A 14,786-nucleotide genomic window follows, 5' to 3' on the forward strand; every position below is an offset into this window, starting at 1 on the left:
TTGAGGTATTATATTTACCCTTATCACTGCGAAAATGGTCTGACACGTCTTGAATTCAATTCCATCCTCCATGTTGTTTGATGCTTTATAAGTTTTGATTACTTCAAGGTACCTTTTCTCTTTGTTCGTTTTTTTGTTATTATTGTGGTTTGGACGTAAGAATATGACCGTGTGCTCTAGAATTTGATGGCTTTTTTAAAAAGTTTATTTATTTATTTTGAGAGAGAGAGAGCAGAAGAGGGGCAGAGAGAAAGGGAGAGAGAGGGAATCCCAAGCAGGATCCACACTGTCAGCACAGAGCCCGAAGTGGGGCTCGAACCCACGAACCATGAGATCATGACCTGAGCCAAAATCAAGATTCGGATGCTTAAGCGACTGAGCCACCCAGGCTCCCCCAGAATTTGATGACTTTCATTGGGGAGACTTGTATGCTCGCAAAGGAAGTTCATTGTCCCCCTCCTTACTGTTCTCCATTTATACCTGCTAATTCTGTTGTACTTACTGAGTCATCCGGGCTACTGCTCTGTCTAGTTCTCTCATATCTAATTCTGTCACTTTGATAAATGTTGAGGTCACCAGTTACCATTATATATACTACTGGCTGCATTTCGCCACGTAAGACATTTTTATTATATTTACTGGATCACGAATAGTATGTTGTGTTTTTACCATTTCATGGTCTACCATTACACGGTGATTTCATCTGCCCATGGTTCTTGCTGTGGCCTTGACTTAATCCGACACTGTGGCGGTCCACTCAGCTCTTCTGAAATTTGTGCAGGTGTCTTAGAATGTAAGCCATCTCGTTCCTTCAAAGGTTGTCATCGGCTCCTGTTCACGTGACTCCTGTGGACAGGAGACGGTTGGGCTTTGCTGAAGGGTGAAGTCTAGTCTCTTTGCTCATTGTGTTGCAATGATATTTCCTCATTTACATCTGTCACTCTAACTCCAGAAGTTGGACGTCTGGAAGGCATCTGTATTCATTTCCCAAGGCTGCCATCAAATGTACCGTAAGCCGGAAGGCTTAAAACGAGAGAAATCTGTTGTCACGCAGCTTTGGAGGCCTCAAGTCCAGAATCGAGGGTCAGCAGGGCCACGCTCCTTCCGAGATCCTAGGAAGAATCCTTCCTGAAGCCCCCGATGGTGGCATTCCTTAACATCCTCAGTGCTCCTTGATGTGGAGCCGCATCTCTCCAATCTCTGCTTCATCTTCAAATGACCTCCTGGCAGAGACGTTAGTCATATGGGACTCTGGGCCCACCTTGCTGCAGTATGATCTCGTCGTAAGGAATTACACCTGTAAGACCCTTTCCCCGAATAAGATCACATTGTAAAGTACTGGGGGCTGGGACTTTAACATATCTTTTGGGGAAGGGGGACACAAAATTTTAATATAGTTTTCATGTCATTTTTTTTTTTTCGACGTTTATTTATTTTTGGGACAGAGAGAGACAGAGCATGAACGGGGGAGGGTCAGAGAGAGAGGGAGACACAGAATCGGAAACAGGCTCCAGGCTCTGAGCCATCAGCCCAGAGCCTGACGCGGGGCTCGAACTCACGGACCACGAGATCGTGACCTGGCTGAAGTCGGACGCTTAACCGACTGCGCCACCCAGGCGCCCCTCATGTCATTTTTTAACAGCTTTGTTGAGATACCTTCCTGTGTTTTTTTTGAGATAGTTTCTGCCTTATGACCTTTCTGTTTGCAGTGTCTTTGCCCCAGTCTTCTCATGGCCTCCTTAGATCCTTCAGCCCTCTGCTCAAAACTTCTTCAGAGAGGCCTCTTCCGACCACTCTATTTAAAATAGAAACTCTCATCCACTTACACATATCACTGTCTGATATTTTGTTTGTTTGATGACTGCACATTTCCCCAGGTACATTGTAGGACCTGGGAGAGCAAGAAATTCACTTTGCCGTTGACCAGATGTCCCCAGGGCCTAGAACGGTGCCTGGCACACAGTAGGCGTTCAGTTAATACGTGCTGAATTAATGTGAGAATGAATATAGTTGTAGCATCATCCATTGCCCTATCACTTTATTGAACAGAGTTCTGAATCAGAGTGAATAAGGAGGAGATATATGGGAATGTTTCAGTGGAGCATAGGACAACAGTATGTGCAAAGGGCCTGAGGCAAGAGTGTTCTTGGCATGTCCAAGTAACAACAGGGTTGGCCAGTGAGTGTAAGTGAGCAGTAGGAGATGTGATTGGAGAAAGGGACCATATCAAGCCCCTCTCCCCTTTCCCACAATCTTTGGGCCACCTCGCTTTCTTTCCCTGGCTGTTCTAATAGCTGTCTTCCCATTCTTGGGTGGTGGCTTAAATACCACCTCCCTCTCATATTCCACTGCCACAGCATCCCATAGCATTTATCACCAGCAGTGAATCCACTCACTTCTTTATTGTCTTGCCCTCCCACTGCCCCAACCGACACATAAGTGCTGTGTGAGTCAAGATCACGTTTGTTTGATAACTGTTGTGTTCCTGGCATCCAAAAAGGTGCACACTCCCGCAAGTGTTGGTTTGTTGGTCGAGTGAGTGAATGGAGACGAACTTCTATCAGTAAATGAGTTCCCCTGAGTTGCTTAATTCAGTTTATAAAAACACAGTTTATAAAAGTTTCTCTTTTCCGGGGAGGAAAGGAAGGGGAGAAGAGAGAGAAAGGACAGCCATATCGAAATATGCTTCCATCTCCCATATTTATTACCAAATAATACAGTTATATTTCTGGCATTCTCCTGTGTGACATTTTTCTATTCCCATGACCTTAAGGCATATCCCTTATGAATTCTAAGGCTCTGTTTTCTCTCTTGCCACACGTATCGAGTTTTCACCCAACATATTTTCCCAGTGTTTTTTGATTTCTTTTCACATAGTCTTCATAACGTTAGCCTTATAAGGCACGTAAATATTTCTAATCTGAGTTTAAACAAGAAAAAAGTGAAGTTAATTGTCTATAGTTAGTAAGTTCATCGATGAACTTTTATTAAGTGGTCTGCTTACCAATTCCCCATATATTTATTGTGTACGTACTGGATACGAGGCACTGGTCTAGGCTCTGGGGGGTCCTGGAGTAAGCGAGATGTGGTTCTTGCCTTCCCAAAGCTTCTGTTCTGCTATGAGGCAGACACTAAAAATTATTTTCAGGAGAAGTTATTGAATTAAATCTGCATGTAATTGATACACAAAAAAGGAGTATGTGATGCCATGAAAGCATCTTACAGTAGGACCTGAGCTAGTCTTAGGGGTCAAGGACACCTTCTCTGCTAGTTTCTTCTTCATTAAACATTCTTCTCTTTCCTGTTATGAACAGAACTCTGATTTCGTTTGAATGGGCAGAGTATCCATTTTTGTACTTCCCTTGCAACAAGGGATGGCCACTGGACATTGCATTGACTGCTCACGTGGTGGAAGTGGAGCGGATGGTGCCGGCTGAGTTTCGCTTTCCTGGAGTAGATTCCGCCTCTTCGTCCTCAGTCTTCTTTCCACTTCCTCCTTGATAGGGGTGTCCATGGAGTGATACGAAGACCGAAGTCACAAAGGCATTGACGATATCTGGGACCTGGTGCCCCTGCCCTTGGGTTTCTATCCCCCAACCTCTTATGAGGTGCTAACAATGAGCCCCTATTTGATGAAGCCACAGAAGAGGGGTTTCTATATCACGCAGTTGGGTGCAGTTCCTAGTCAATACAAACTTACTTGAGGAAATGGCATGTGAACTGGGCTTTGAAGGATGTGAGTAGCAACTAACTGAGTCCCCACATGCTCTGCGTAGACCTAGGGCTTTTGAACGCCGGGGTCTCATCATCTGAGTTGAAGGGTATCAGAGCACAATTTCTTAAATCCCTCTACAGTCGGACTTGACGATGAACCTGCCAGAGGAGAGAAGGCTAAAAGCAGCAGCTGGCCCTTGCCGTGTGCGAGGCACTGTTCTAAGGGGTTTACACCCGTGACCTCTTTCAGTTCTTACGACAACCCTTTGAGAGAAGTGCCATTGTTGCCCCCTCTTAGTTGAGGAAGCCAAAGCAAAGACAGATCAAGCCAGTGGCTCAAGATTGCATAGCTACTAAACGGAAGAGCCAGGATTTGAAGCCCCGTAGTGTGGCTTGAGAGCCTGAGCTCATTAACTCGTGACGAGTGGGCTTGACCCAAACTTTGGACTCATTCCTGTCTCCTTCCCTTTGATGCCTAAGAGGCCTCCTGAGATGTGGTGCCCAAACAGGAGACGTTGACTGTTCTTACCAAGGAGTGCACTTCTGGATTCCGTTCCTCGCCAGCTGATAAGCCAGTTAGGCGATGGTTTTGGAATACCTTCATGTCGGTCCTCTCCTTTTTGTTATTTCTGAGAACCCTACCGAACCAACTGTTCCCTCAAGTCATGAGACAGAGAAGTTCTTGATAGTCTTTTTTTAGACCCTGACCCAAAGTCTATCAATTTGTTCCAAGTTGCGATAAAAATATTTATCGCAAGCACACGCAGGTTGTTTTATTTTTTCCCTAGCTTCTGGACCGTTGCTTTGCCTGTCTTTTATTGCCGCTTCTGGGATGCCCCTGGAAACACGGAAGCTTCCCCCATTAGGTCCAGCTCAGGGTGCGACTCAGAAAGCAGTCCGGGGATTACGAGTTCAAAACCAGTTCGAAAACTGTTACGGGTCTGCGACAAGACGAGTGGGGAAGTGAAGAGGCTTGGGCAATTTGGCATGCCACAATGTCCAAGGACGTGGTCCCTGAGCTAGTCTTGTTGATGGGGCACGGGCCACTCCAGGTGCTGGCGCACTCACCCAATGAGCTGGTTGTCACGGGAGCTGTGTTACAGGCATGGGCAACAGGACCACTTGGTTCACGATGGATTGGAAATGAGAACAAAAGTGCTTCTTCACGACACATAGTTTGAGAATCCCACCTGTGACTCGCGGTGGCAATTCGGCGTGTGTCATGTAATCTGGCCCTCGACCTTATTTTGGTAAGCTTTATTCTAGTCATTTCATCTGTGGAGCCTCCTTGCCTGTGATGCCACAGCCTGTCCTTTCTTTCCTTCACATCTACCGTCGCACTTAGCAAGGTGCTGGCCACATACAGGAGACAAACCTCAAATGCTTTGGGGCGCCTGGGTGGCTCAGCCGGTTGAGTGTCTGACTCTTGATTTCAGCTCAGGTCACGATCCCAGGGTTGTGGGATCGAGATGGCAGTTCGAGTCTGCTTAGAATTCTCTGTCTCTCTCCCTCTCTCTGCCCCTCCCCTGCTCGCACTCTCCTCTCTCTCTCTTAAAAACAAAACAAGGGTTTTGTTGTGTTTTTGCCATGATTCAAATCATGAGATGAGGGGGGTTGGGCAGGCAGGAGAAGAGTCAACTTTGCCTCACTTGGTGCAAAAAAGGGAAAACAATCCCTCATAACTTAGATTTTAGAAATACAATGTCAAGGAAGAAGCTTCAGGAGTACTATTCTAATGACCATTTATGGGAGCCTGTCGCACACCAGGCATTATGCTAGAGGCTGTATTTGTTTCCATATGTCACTTCACTTAATCTTTGTACCATCTCGTGAAAGTAGGTATACTTACCGCCATTTTGCCAATGAAGGAGATGACGTATCAGAGAGGCTGCGTGACTTATATGAGGTCACACAGCTACTGAGTGGTGGTGGTCTGTCTGACTTCAAAGCCTGTGTACCTTTCCTTCTTCCCATTATTACTTAGTGACAGCATGTATTGCTAACAGGGAAGGTTACCGGATTTAGAAAATGACTTCAAATGTATTTTAAATATCATTTTTCTAAAATAGCTTTTTTGGTAATTGTTGCCATGTCTTAGATTTCCATTAAAGCCCTTTCTGTTCTACACTTTGCTTTTACTTCAGACGATGGGGCACAATCTTCCTCGGCCCAGGCCGTCCAGCAAATTACAATTCCAGATTCACCTTTGCACCTCTTGGGAGAAGACAGACAGAGCCTTCTTTTTGGGATCTAATTAGGCCGCGATTTAGCCTCGTGGCCCTGGAGGTCGGGACATGCAGCTTTAGCAGAGACGTGCATCCCGTCTCTGGGGACAGCAGGGTTGTTACATGTCTCCGTGGTGTATCATATGCAAACTGCGTCTACTATGGGCTTTTCAGATGCCGCTTTCTGGCTCCTGGGGGAGAATTGTTTTCTAGTGTTTTTAGTAGTTTCCAAAGGCTTTTATTCCCTAATTTAAATGTATAATTACCTGCTCCTAATTAAGTCCCGTCTCTGAAAACTGCGTCAACAACTTGCTGTCCGGAGTTAAGGTTGAACTGCAGTTTAGACCAGACAAGGGCACATTTACTGAGGACCAAGAGATACTCAGCCTGGTTGTCTAATTATCCCCCTGAACACAGATTTATAATTGTATTCCGTTAGATGTATTTTAGAAAACTGAACTGACTGCCTTAGGGATGAAGCAGGTAAAATGGAGATTTTTATGGTAGTTTAATTTCTTTTTTTTTTTTTTAACGTTTTGTTTTATTTTTGAGACAGAGAGAGACAGAGCATGAACGGGGGAGGGTCAGAGAGAGGGAGACACAGAATCTGAAACAGGCTCCAGGCTCTGAGCTGTCAGCACAGAACCCGACGCGGGGCTCGAACTCACGGACCGCGAGATCATGACCTGAGCCGAAGTTGGCCGCTTAACTGACTGAGCCACCCAGGCACCCCTCTTTTTTTTTTAAGCTTATTTCTTTTGTGAGAGAGGGGTGGAGAGAGCATGAGAGGGGGAGGGGGAGAGAGAGAGAGAGAGAGTGAGGGGGGCAGAGAGAGAGAGAGAGAGAGAGAGAGAGAGAGAATCCCAAGCAGGCTCCACTGCCATCACAGAGCCCAATTCAGGGCTCGAACTCATGAACTGTGAGATCGTGACCTGAGCCAAGACCAAGAGTTAGATGCTTAACGGCCTGAGCCACGCAGATGTCCCCCCCTCCACTTTTTTGTTGTTGTTTTTTTTCTTGTAAGTAGGCTCCACATCCAATGTGGGGCTTGAACTCACAACCATGAAATCAAGAGGCTCATGCTCTTAACTACTGAGCCAGCCAGGCGCCCTAGTATTTGAATTTGTAAAGCAGAATCAGGTCTGTACTTTACGAACTATTTTTATGTTTTACAAAAAAACAAGGTTACTAGGAAGTGTCTATCCTCAGTGTGAGTTCGTCGGTCCCTAACACATTCCAAGGAAATTTGATTGTGGAAAGGTGTTTGAGAAACTACGTCTTTTATATTTTGTTTATGTTGCGGTGATCTAGTAATTAAATGAGAAAGCAGACTAATAGTGACTCAGGATTCTACTATGAAGAGGAGAGACATAAGGAAGGAAGAAAGTAAATTGCCCTCTTCAGAACGTAAGCAGTCTGCTGAAAAGTAGTCTACCTAGCATAGCATCTCTCAAATAGATGTGTGTGTACTTAAGTAATTTTTCTTTAGCCAATTATCTCTGTCACATCACTGTTTCTTTAATCCCTCACATCTAATTGCTGATCAAAGCCTAAATTCCAACTGCTAAATGAAGCTCTTAATCTGTCCCTTCCCCTCCAATCCTGCCGCCCTATAGCTACTTTACCTCTTGTTCCTGAACTGGTCTCCCTTGACCCCAGGATCTTCCACTCCCTGATCCGACTTTTGTCCTGGTACCATGGCGGTGGCTTATTCGAAAACATGTACTTGATCATGTCACTCTACCACTGAAAAGCCTTCATTTCTCACAGGAAGAAGGAGGAGGAGGAGGAGGAGGAGGAGGAGGAGGAGGAGGAGAGGGGGGAGGAAGAGTGGGAGGAAGGAGGGAGGGGGAGGAGGAGGAGGGAGGGGGAGGAGGAAGAAGAGGAGAAAGGAGGAGGAAGAGGGAGGAGGAGGAGGAGGAAGAGAAAGAGGAGGAGGAGGAAGAGGAGGAGAAGGGGGAGGAAGAGTGGGAGGAAGGAGGGAGGAGGAGGAGGAAGAAGAGAAAGGAGGAGGAGGAGGAAGAGAAGGAGAAGGGGAGGAAGAGTGGGAGGAAGGGGGGAGGGGGAAAAGGAGGAGGGAGGAGGAGGAGAAAGGAGGAGGAGGAGGAAGAAGGCAGAGGAGGAGGAAGAGAAGGAGAAAGGAGGAAGGAGGAGGGAGGAGGAGGAGGAAGAGTGGGAGGAAAGGGGGCGGGGGAGAAGGAGCAGAAGAGAAAGACAAGGTAGAACACAGACACGAAAGAAAGATAAAGACAAGATGGGGCACAGAGCCCCCGCTTCATGATCCTTGTCCACCTTTCCTCTGGCACCCCTGCTATTCTAGCCTCAGGGCCGAGCCGGTGGCTCCCAGGTCTCTCCTTCGATCCAACTGCTCTTGGTCGAGGATGCTCTTCGCCAGCCTGCCTCCGATCCCCAGGTTTTGGCATCGGCTCCTCCTCGGTAAGCCTTCCCTGACAGTCTCTTCCTGCTCCCTCTGCTTCTGCTTAACAACAATCCCAATGTGTTTTCAATATCAGTCTGGGTGCCATCTATTTTAATTATTATGTTTTTATCTAATTATTTTATTTTATTATTTTTAAAGGTTTATTTATTTATTTTGAGAGAGACAGAGACAGCGTGAGCAGGGGAGGGGCAGAGGGAGAAGAGAGAGAATCCCAGGCAGGCCCTGCAATGTCAGCACAGATCTCGATGTGGGGCTCAAACTCATGAACTGTGAGATCATGACTGGATCTGAAACCGAGAGTCAGACGCTTAACCGACTGAGCCACCCAGGTGCCCCTAATCCTTGTATTTTAATGACAGTGTGCTGACCACCTAGATTTGGATTCTAGCTTTGCATTTCCTAGCGGGGTTAAGTTGACAAATGGCTTAAGTTCTCTGTACTTGGGTTTACTCATTTGTAAGGTGGGGATATTAATAGTGCCCACTTCTTGGGACTGTAGTGGAGATTCGGTGAATTAATGTGTGCAAAGCTTTTGGAACCCTGGCTGGGACAAGCTGGGTGCTTCACTGATTCCGCGGAAAAGCCATTATGTGAGTTGCATAGATCTTATTTGAGAAAATACTTTAAAAGCATTTTATTTCTGCTCTTGTGCTTACTTGTGAGATAAGTAATTGGATAATATTAAAATCTGTAGCAACAACTTGCTATTTGTCCGTAGAGTTCTTAGAAAAACGAGAAACTTTTCAAATAAAGGACTGTTATACTCCTGGGCAGAGAAGTTTACTGCAGTTTGAATATTAGTAATTTTAGTCAGAGCCTTGACTGATCGGCAGCTTATCTGCAATTTACCCAGCTCGTTTACTCGGTTTCTGAGTTACCTTAACCACACAGCAGAACCATAGGTAAGAAGCAAAGATTTCTGGTGTTGGTTCCTGGACCATGCGATTCAGGGAACGGCCATGAGGTTCCTCGCTTTCTGTGGGTGATTCCATTTTTCACCATTATAAACGATGCTGAAGTGAACATCCTTTACCCAAAACTCTTGTGCACCTTTAATTATGTCCTTAGAGCAAGTCGATCAAAGTAGAATGATTGACTCAAAGGAAATAAATGGATATTAGTTATTAGCTTACCTTCCAAACAAGGTTTTATTCATTTATACTCCTACCAATAGCACTTGGAAGTGTCCTGTCTCCTCCACACTTCTGCTATCACTGAGTATTCATCTCGTTTTCTTTTTTTAATATTTATTTATTTTTGAGAGAGAGAGAGACAGAGACAAAGTGTGAGCGGGGAAGGGGCAGAGAGAGACAGACACTGAATCCAAAGCGGGCTCCAGGCTCCGAGCTGTCAGCACAGAGCCTGATGCGGGGCTCGAACTCACAGGCTGTGAGATGATGACCTGAGCCGAAGTCAGACGCTCAAGTGACTGAGCCACCCAGGCACCGCTTTATCTTGGTTGTTGTTGTTGTTTTTTTCTTTTTTTAATTATTTCCTTCCTTCATAAGCCAGAGGAAAGAAAAGACATACGAAGAAGGTGTTTTGCTCATACAGGGGAGGAGATATTCACCCTCATTTCTCTTCCTTATTCATCTGTAATAAAAGATTCATTTTTAATAAGAGACTTATGCTTTAGACTCCACTCTTTTTCTGACCGCAGACTTTTAATAATCAAAACTTTTCGTATTCAGTACGTTTCTTTTAAATCTTCATAAATGAGGTGCATGAACAGAAACCTGCTAATACTGCCACTGTGTGTAGTAAGTTTGGATAAGAAGACTCGCAAAGACTTTAAACTCCAGAGTCCCAAGACTCACTTTTAAAAAGGGACGTGAGGAATACCAAAAACAGTGGGAATCAAAGAAGCTCGGCCTGGAGCTTAATATTTTCACTTATTGGATAGGACTGCGTAGAGTTTGATGAGTGATAGCCTTTAATTTCTTTAAAGTTTTTATTTATTTTGAGAGAGAGAACACAAGCAGGGGAGGGTCAGAGAGAAGGAGCGAGAGAGAGAATCCCAAGCAGGCTCCACACCGTCAGCATGGAACCTCATGGGGGGCTCAAACCCACGAACTGTGAGATCATGACCTGAACTGAAATCAAGAGTCAGACGCTCGACTGACGGAGCCACCCAGCTGCCCCCAGAGACCTCTGCCATACATGGTTTGTGGAGCGACTCAAGATCTCTTGGTGACATTGTTTGAAAAATGATCAGAACAGTTAATTTTATTCTCTTTTTATGCAAAAAGGTATGAATTAGAAAGATTAATACATAACTTTGTGATGATTGGTGGTACTATTTATTACTTCCTACAGTTTTCTTATTAGGTACTCTCTGGAATGATTATGTACGTATAAAGGAACGTTAATGCATATTTATAGCTAAAAAGGAGTTAGACACGGGGATTTTCACTCTACTGTATATGTATATATATATTTTTCACTATGTATATGTATGTATATACACATATATATATATTTTTTTTAATTTTTTTTTTCAACATTTATTTATTTTCGGGACAGAGAGAGACAGAGCATGAATGGGGGAGGGGCAGAGAGAGAGGGAGACACAGAATCGGAAACAGGCTCCAGGCTCTGAGCCATCAGCCCAGAGCCTGACGCGGGGCTCGAACTCATGGACCGCGAGATCGTGACCTGGCTGAAGTCGGACGCTTAACCGACTGCGCCACCCAGGCGCCCCATCACATATATATTTTTTTTAAAGAAAGGGCCTTCATGATACTCGAAAGTAAAAATCTGGGGACCTACAGGAGGGAAGGAAGGGGTTAAACATGGCAGGAGGGTGCCAGGACAGGCCTCTGGGCTGACTTCTCATTAGGAAATCTGGTATTTCAGGTTGGACTGGGCCTTGGGAATGGCTGCTCCTTTGTTCAAGAGAAAAAGTGCATTAGATCTGGCTGCACTTTCAGACCTGACTTGTAGAAAATGAATTCTAGAACTTTCTAGGGTCAGAAAGTGAGGCGGCCCTGCAGTACCTTGAACAGAGATGGTGTCCCTGATCCTCAGGTTACGCACACTGACAGCCTGGACACCCATGGTGGTGATTAACCCTACGGATCCCTCCATTCCCCTCCCATTTATTTTGAGATTCGCTCTTTAGTAAAAGCGACCTTGATGCTGGCGGGTTTTTTTTTTTTTCTTCAGATTTTATTTGTTTGTTTGTTTGTTTATTTATTTATTTATTTATTGATTGATTGATATTATGAAATTTATTGCCAAATTGGTTTCCATACGACACCCGGTGCTCATCCCAACAGGTGCCCTCCTCCGTGCCCCTCTCCCACTTTCCCCTCCCTCCCACTCCCCATCAACCCTCAGTTTTTATTTCAAGTGCTTTTGTTTTCCTATTTTTCATAGCTCGGGATACATTTATTTATATTTCTCTGATGACCAGCCTCTGTGCGTGGACTCCTTCTTGCGCCGTTTTTTCAAAAAGTTGCTTCGTTTAACCTGTGACTAATTGGTTAGATAAAACCAGCATATGTACTCCTAGAACCTAGGAGTACATTTCGTCCCAGGCCTGGGAAGGAGGAGTAAATTGCACTTCATTCCTGTCATTCTTTCTCTTTCCCTTTCCTGCAAAATTATCATCAAAAGTCGTGTTGAAAAATTCTTCATTGGTCTATCAGAGCTCTTTCATTCATTCGTGTATTATTCCGTAAATCTCCCCCCCAGCCAACCCCTGGACTCCAAGTGTCCTCCCACCCACACACAGCACGGGAAGGGAAGCTTCTCTAGGAGAAGAAACCGGTCAGGAAGGAAAGAGTAAGGAGTATGGAATGTCAACTAAGTGAAAAATTTGTGATTTGGTGGAGAGAACAACGGACCAGAGTCTAACACGTGGGTTCTAGGCTTAGCTTCCTACTGATGGGTTGTGTGAAATTGTCCAATTGCATCTAATGTCTTGAGTCCCCACCTCCTTCGCTTGTAAAATGGGGTGGCCTGCTTCCCTAGGATGGTTGTGGGAATCCGATGAGACACTGCACGCCAAGTCTCTCTAAACGCTCAGGCTCTTTCTGAAAGCACGGTGCCATCATTATTCTGGAAGGAAACATGAGACAGGCAGGACAAGGGCGTCCATGTTGGGAATTCATTCTGGAGCGAGGTCGCAGCAGTCATTGGGAAGAGTCTTCCTTGGGCAATTTCATATTTACTTGTTTAAGTGATCTCTACACCCAACGTGGGGCTCGAACTCATGACCCCGAGATCAAGACTCGCTTGCTCTTCTGACTGAGCCAGCCAGGTGCCCCGTTCCATGGGTAACTTAAATGACAGTGCCTCAAGGAATTTTCCCCGGCTCTACCCCTCCCCAAGTCCAGGTTGCGCCCCTGACATGGGCCCCTAACACTGTATACTTTTTGTCCCCGAGCATTTTGCAGGTAGCGGTACCTGTGTCCATCTACAAGACCCTAAGCCCTTCGAAGTCAGGGCCTGCTCTCATCCATCACGATGCCCACAGATCCTGGCGCTGTGTCCATAGGGACAGTAAGTAGACAAGTGGAAGTGTTTCTCACGAGCGAAGACCCGGATGAGGCATTCGGTCAGACAGCGTGACACGTCAAAGGATTCTGCTGGGCACTTACGCTGTGTGGGAAGGTCAGCAGATTGAAACCAGGTTTGGGGTCCAGAAGGCCAGTCTTAAGTCCTAGTAGTCTCACTGCTTAGCTACATTATCACCAAGACATCCCTGTGCTCTCGGGAAGCGTGCTATCGCTTCTCAGCTTCGGAGAGTGACAACCTCTCTGTGCTTCAACATCCTCACTTGAAAAATGGAGCAAAAAAGCACCTTCAAATGCCTTATCTTCTTCAGCCACGTTAAGACGCGGTTTGGGTTTTTGTTCACGGCGCCATAAGCAAATGCTCTGAGACGTTTTGTTTGGTTTTCATTTTCCTGAAAAATGACAACATTCAGATACTTTGCAGCATTTCTCAAATGATGGGTAACATTGTAACAAGAGCCTTGTCCTTTTTCTCTCGGCTCATCTGTAACTCCGGACTTCCTGTTTGTTTGGGTTGTCGGAGGGATTGCTTGGAATCCTGGAGATTTGAGGGAAGCCGACTACCTGAATAAGGCTAATGACTTTGTAGAAGCCCATGCTTCCTGCCTAGTGCTCACCTCCCGCTACCACTAGCCTCGCACAAGCCACTGTCATCTCTGGCCTCCCAACGTACTTCCCCTTCTTGCCTCCAACCCACTTTTCACAGCACAGAGCAGACGTTCCCCGTATGCCTCCAACCCACAGAGCAGACGTTCCCCGTATGCACATCTGATCGTACTCCTACTGACCGAGAGCCCTTCGGGAGGCCCCCCCCCTGGCTGGCCAGGGCTCTTTCTCAGGATCCTTCTCTTCTGTGTCAGTCTGTCTGTCTCTCTCTCTGTCGCTTTCAGTTCCTCCAACCAGCTGCACTCAGTTCTCTCCACCCCAGACCTAGTTCTGCTCTTCCTTCTGCATGGAATATTCTCTTCTGTCTTTGCCTGGCCAACTGTACTATCGTTCGGGTCTCAGTTTTAATGGCACTTCTTGGTGGTGGGCCTTTCCTGACCCCCTAGACCAGACTGAGCATCCTTGTGATGTGATCCTGACTCTTCCTCTGGCCTGCCTCGTCCCGTAGAGCTGTCTGTAAACTCCATGAAGGCAGGAGCAAGCTTCTCCTGTTCACCTCTGCACCTCCAGAACGTGCCGAGTGCCGTGTGCCTCGCGTAGATGGCGTGCCTCAGGTAGGAGTGTGCCTGTAATGGGTTCATTTTAATAGAAAGGGTAGTTCCAGGGTGGCCGGGTGGCTCAGTCAGTTGAGCGTCTGACTTCGGCTCAGATCATGATTTCACGGTTTGTGAGTTCGAGCTTCGCATCGGGCTCGCTGCTGTCAACGCAGAGCCTGCTTCCTATCAAATCCTCTGTCCCCCCTCTCTGCCCCTCCCCTCTCGTGTTCTCTCAAAAATAAATAAAACATTTTTTTTTTTAAAGAAAGGATAGTGCCACCTAGCCAAAGCTATATCATTTACTCTTCCACTATGGTGCTCATTAATTCAGTTGTTAATCCTCTACTCTGCCCGGCACTGTTCTGGGGGCGGGGCATACAGCACTGAACGACACAGCTATAGATTGAGCTGGAAGGACATTTCAGGCGGAAGGGAAGCCTGCAAAGCAGGTGGTTTCAAGGAACAGCTCGAAGGGCGGATGGGCGGGCGGGAGGCTGGAGAACCATGGGCCAGGAGAAGGAGGAAGGAGGGAGGACTTTGAACTTTACTCTGCCGGGGGTCTGAGCAGAGGAGGTAGGGGAAATCCAACTGACTTACGTTTTAAAAGGATCCCTCTGACCTATGTATAGATTACTGACTCAAGGGAGATAAGGCAGAAAGCCAGGACGCTAGTTAAGGAAGCTTT

The 14,786-nt window shown here is 46.2% G+C and overlaps 1 long non-coding RNA gene across 4 annotated transcripts in view; it reads left to right on the plus strand.

Annotated features, from left to right (window-relative positions):
• Nucleotides 1-14,786, plus strand: part of LOC123597140 — a 31,055-nt gene that overhangs the window by 13,164 nt on the left and 3,105 nt on the right. For 3 of the 4 annotated variants that reach the window (XR_006711980.1, XR_006711983.1, XR_006711982.1), the window contains 3 exons: nucleotides 3,315-4,964; nucleotides 12,770-12,885; nucleotides 14,014-14,119. This is a non-coding gene — a long non-coding RNA (uncharacterized LOC123597140). The remainder of the gene's footprint in view (nucleotides 1-3,314; nucleotides 4,965-12,769; nucleotides 12,886-14,013; nucleotides 14,120-14,786) is intronic. The other variant, XR_006711981.1, reaches the window with a different exon arrangement.

The sequence above is a fragment of the Leopardus geoffroyi genome, chromosome C1 (assembly GCF_018350155.1).
Source record: "Leopardus geoffroyi isolate Oge1 chromosome C1, O.geoffroyi_Oge1_pat1.0, whole genome shotgun sequence".
In the NCBI taxonomy this organism is placed as follows: domain Eukaryota; kingdom Metazoa; phylum Chordata; class Mammalia; order Carnivora; family Felidae; genus Leopardus; species Leopardus geoffroyi.